The following is a 5,024-nucleotide window of genomic DNA, read 5'->3' on the forward strand; positions in this document are numbered from 1 at the left end:
TATCGCGAGTTAAAAAAAATAATTATTTGATTAACAGAAGGATAATATTTCTCGTATTCAGAATACAATTCCTACACAAAATGAAGGTAAAATTGGTTAAGCATAATTTGGTCTCGTGTGTTATTTTGTAATGTTTGAATGTAAGTGTACCGTAAAATGGGGTAACTTTGGGCACTTTTCAGAGTTTTTGAACCATTGCTTCCAAACAAAACCAATTGTATTTCTAATTATCTCTTTTTTATGACATTAGGGTTCTATTCTACCCCTTGAAGTTGAAATAGATTTTTTTATAATTTTGTAAGGGTGCCCTAGGGGTTAAAAAGAGCCTGACCAAAGTTACCCCGCATTTGGGGCAACTTTGGTCAGAGTATTACATTCCATGAAGAAAAAAAAAATCAAAAAAATTGATCTTCACTGTATATGGGCAAGTTATTGTTTTTTTGTGACATTTGACCCCTTGCAAAATTAATCAAGCATAAATCCTTGCTCACAAATATCGATTTTTATTTTTTTGAATTTTTTTTAAATGCTCATTTTTGGTAAAAAATTCCGATTTTTTCGTAAACTTCGAGTAAATTGGACATGACCGACTATTATTGCTTCCAGATATATTTCTTAACAAATTGAAACCAAATATGACTAAAAACAATATTGCTGTACGAAAATATGACCATTTAAAAAAATATATTTGACCGACCAAAGTTACCCCGCTGACCGAAGTTACCCCATTTTACGGTACAATGCGTAAGCCTCTTCTTTTGTTTTGTTTTCCAATAATGGTGTTTAAAAGGCCAGTTTGAAAATTTTACACTTATACTTTAGTCCCAATCAACCATCATGTTTACTAAAAAGAAGATTCAAATGACTATTCTCAATTTCTGGCAGGTAAATGTAGCTACCAAGCAAACACCAAAAATGTTCTTAAAACATTTATTCAAAACGTTTTAATAACATCTCAATGTCGGGTTATATTATAAAGATCATGAATACGTGTTTAAAACATTATTGTAAAATATTTTGGGTTAACATTTTTGCAAAATATTTTGTCAATAAGTTAAATAACATTCTGTTAGAATGTTTTGCATAGCGTTTTGAAAAATGTTTTATGAATGTTATCGAAACGTTTAATTTATACCCTTTACAGTTAGCAGCCTGCACAACCGATTCTTTAGAAATGCTTAGTCGCGCTGAAAGTCGATCGATACATGTTAAAATCAGCACAATTCAGAGATACACCTTTTTGCTATGAAATTAATTTTCTCGGTCAAATATAAAGCAATATTTTTTTTTTTCTTCAGTAATGTCAGTTAAAAACTTGGTGCTTGGATATACATTTTTTTTACAAATCCTGGTGTTAAAATTAAGCATCAAATTGTGTCTTTTAGTGTGATATTTTTGATTTTTATAGGCCTTCAATTCGCACGCGAGCTTTTTACGGAATTCATTTTTTAGCGTCTCAAACTAATATAGTTTGCTAAAGAAAGATATTTCCCACCTCTGTAAAGCACATCGTTGGTTAAACATGATCAGTAGGAGCGCTATAGGCCTGGGAATTTCTTTGCTATATTGAAGTTCTAGCAACACTGTAGCCATGCCGGTATTCCTATTAAACCCAGGGATATCGATCCACAATGCTAGTATTCGCCTTAGATTTCACTCGTTGATTTTGAAAAATGGTCAGCCGGCAGTTAAAATAGTGAAATGAAAACGCAAATTCTGACAAAACTATGATATATCGCTCACGGTGATGTGCGTTAGAAAGTTGGGAAAAATCCTTCATTAGCGAACTATCTTACTTTGAAAAGCTAAAAGGTTGATCCAAAAAAGGCTCGCGGACAGAGTTTAAGCCAATCAAAATTGAAAATCTTACACTAAATGACTAAATTTCACGCCTAAGTTTAACACTAGAATTTGAAAAAAAATACAGTATCAAGCACTACAATTTTTCCTGACATTTACTGAAAAAATGAAAATGATTGCTTTTCATTTGGCCGAGAAAATTAATTTTACATCGAAAAGGTGTAACTAAAAATTTAGCTCATTTCAACACCAAATTCGATCGTTTGTATTGCCTCATTAAATGACTGAGTGAGCCTTGCCAAACAAAAGAATCGGTTGTGCAGGCTGCTAACTGTTTATATGGCCCTTATTTAAAGCGTTTCTGTAAAAAGTTGTGTGTTTGCCCAGGGGTGTTTGCTGGGTAGACTACGGTATGCCCGGGCGGTATGCCATAGTCGATTTTGATAAATAAATTATATTGATGTTTGTATTCTATCCACCTTCAAATAGATGTTTCATTTTCTTTTAGACTACCCAGATCCACCAAGCTACGAGACTGGTGATTGCAATAAGGTCGGAACGCAGTGGAGATGTTGCGAATGATCAGAGGGGGAAGGGTAGGTATCAGTAAGCCGTATTCACCTGAGTATTTGATATCGCAATAAAGCCATCGTAAAAAAAAAAAGCCAAGTTGAAATCCAATCACTTCCGTGTGGGAGATCACGACCACGTGTACCACAGGTGTTGTATGGATTTCAACTGAAATAGCTGTTCAAGCTACCGCGTAAGGGACCGTTCACAAACACTTGCGAGAAATTTTTTCGGGCCCCCCTTTACAGACCGCGAAAATTTCAGGCCCCCCCCCCCTTTTTGACATGAAAAGTATGGGTCAACCCCATAGAAAAGCATATAAACTCAATTTTTCCAGGAAAATTTGTGGTCATTTTTTTCAAGGCCCCCCTTAAGAGGGTCAACAAATTTCAGCCCCCTTTTTCATCAGGCCCCCCCTTACAGGTGTTTGTGAACGGTCCCTATAATGCCCTTTTGATTTTATTCATTTGTCAGTGTTTTTTGTCTTTTTTTCTATTAAATCCACCACCTGACCTTGTTGCTATTCTACATCTTGCTTACAGGCGGAATTCTACGATACTTGTTTAAACATTGTTATTTTGTTCTGTTTCAGGATTTGTGACTAGAGACACCGACGTCTACTTGACGGTCACCTAGTCGGAGCACCTGAGTGGCATTTAGATGCCTTCTAAAATATATTTAAAAATAAAAAAAATCACTTTTGGATCCTATACTTTTAATCATTAAAGGAGAATGGTCTAAACAACAACCTCAACCATCCTGAGTCCTCATTCAAAACAAGTAAACGCTTCACCATCTTGGCCTACATGGAGATTTTGGTATGAGTGTAAGCCCATATCTTTCTCATTGACGCCAGGGGGAGGTGAACTTTGGTTTGGGTGGAGATGTGCGAATGGGACTCCTAAAAACTATTTTAAACCAGGTTTGCTAAAAAAGTCCCGAAACTTGTGATAATATTTGCATATCTTGCTAAAAAAATCTATGACATATTCAATTTTAATTTCTTGAGTAAATTATGGAAAAACATACTTATACAAACTTTTTATGAAATTTAGGGCCGTCAACAAACCCAAAAGGATGAGAATGCACCGAGTCTAAACTAAATTGATAAAAACAATACATGGGTTAACCATTTTATTAAAGGCATAGATCAAGGATTGGGACCGAGGAAATTTAACCATGGTTGTAATGGTACACGGTGAAATAAGACCATCCTCCTTTAATATAATTGCAAATGGAAAAATTATTACTTTACAGCATACTGGAAAATTGATGTTAATAAAGAAATTAATTTGATTTGCATTCGTAAAATAAAACATATTTAGATATTTGGTGGTGGAAATTAAAAACACACAAAATGCAATAAAACATACAAATAAAACCGCATGCAGTGTGTGCTCGTACTAGTAAAGTAACAGCAATTTGTTGTGGTCTATTGTTTCAGTCTAATTCCGTTTATCATACCGGTTGGGCAATTCCATTTAAAATCCATTTACCCCTATGAAAGACCTGACTTTAATCTATTACAAAGGAGTGTGAAATTCAAAGGAGGTTATCTGAATGGGTCACTCTATTAAAAAAAAACGCCAAAAAACAAACAAATAAAAAACAAACAAACATGTGAAACTGTGAGGCAATACTAGTTGCACCCATTGAAGGAATATGCCAGTTAAGATTGTATTCTTTGAAAGGTTTTCCGATAAGATAATTAATTTCTTGAAAAGTAAAAAAATCGTTGTTAAGCAAATAACGGTTACAAGTAAAACCATTATAGGTCTCACAATAATTTAAACATTTACAGATGAACTCTAATTCCATATTTCGTTTTGTCGATTTTTTGACCGCCCCTCGTATTTTGATGGTTAGCCTCTCTTGACACCCCTGCCATCTTGCGTTCATAAGTTAATTTGCTTTTAAGATACGGAGTTGAAGTTTAGCAAGCTGTTACAAGAAGGATAAATAAATAATGAAAATGAAATTGTTTTGTTGTACCATCACAAAATGCAGTTCATTTTTACATGTAACCTTTTATGGGACACCTTGTATTATAAATGTAATGGTTTTTACACATATGGATAAAATCAGGCCGCTTCTTTATTATATACTAGTAAATTGTGATATTACAATTCATATGTATCAACTTGATTAGAAATATTTGGACTAAAAATTTAAAAAATTAGATCAATGTTACAATAATGTTGCGATCATAATAGACTACTCCGTAGTCCACTTGCCCATTGTGCATACTCTGGATATTGTATTTAAGCTTAAAACTCTGATTTAATTAATGTGTGCACAATTGATAGGTTTTCACAACTGATCTTTTCAGTCACCGTACTCCCTCTGTTAGCTTCCCAAGATTTTTAACTCGGACTTTCGCGATTAATAAACTGGCAGATTCTAAAATCAGAATTGTTCAGATTATGACTTTAAATGTGAAGGATAAAGTCATTCATATTGTAATTTGTTTGTTTTTTGATGAAAAATTTGGCAAGAAACAAAGAACAGCAGTATTGATGACGTTGAAGCTCCATTCAAATACACGTAGTAGCTAATTTATGTACTGTCAGTATATAAATTACAGATTCATGTAAATTGCCTTATTTTGCCTTAAATAAACAGGTTTCGGCTAAACCACTAACATGCTATATTAG

The 5,024-nt window shown here is 33.8% G+C and overlaps 1 long non-coding RNA gene across 1 annotated transcript; it reads left to right on the top strand.

The window, feature by feature from the left end:
- The first annotated feature begins 2,294 nt into the window (after nt 1–2,294).
- LOC140166254 (uncharacterized) lies at nt 2,295–3,784 on the top strand. The gene is made up of 2 exons (XR_011860837.1): nt 2,295–2,396; nt 2,963–3,784. It is a non-coding gene; the product is annotated as an uncharacterized lncRNA (long non-coding RNA).
- Nucleotides 3,785–5,024: the final 1,240 nt, after the last annotated feature.

This window comes from Amphiura filiformis, chromosome 12 (assembly GCF_039555335.1).
Source record: "Amphiura filiformis chromosome 12, Afil_fr2py, whole genome shotgun sequence".
In the NCBI taxonomy this organism is placed as follows: domain Eukaryota; kingdom Metazoa; phylum Echinodermata; class Ophiuroidea; order Amphilepidida; family Amphiuridae; genus Amphiura; species Amphiura filiformis.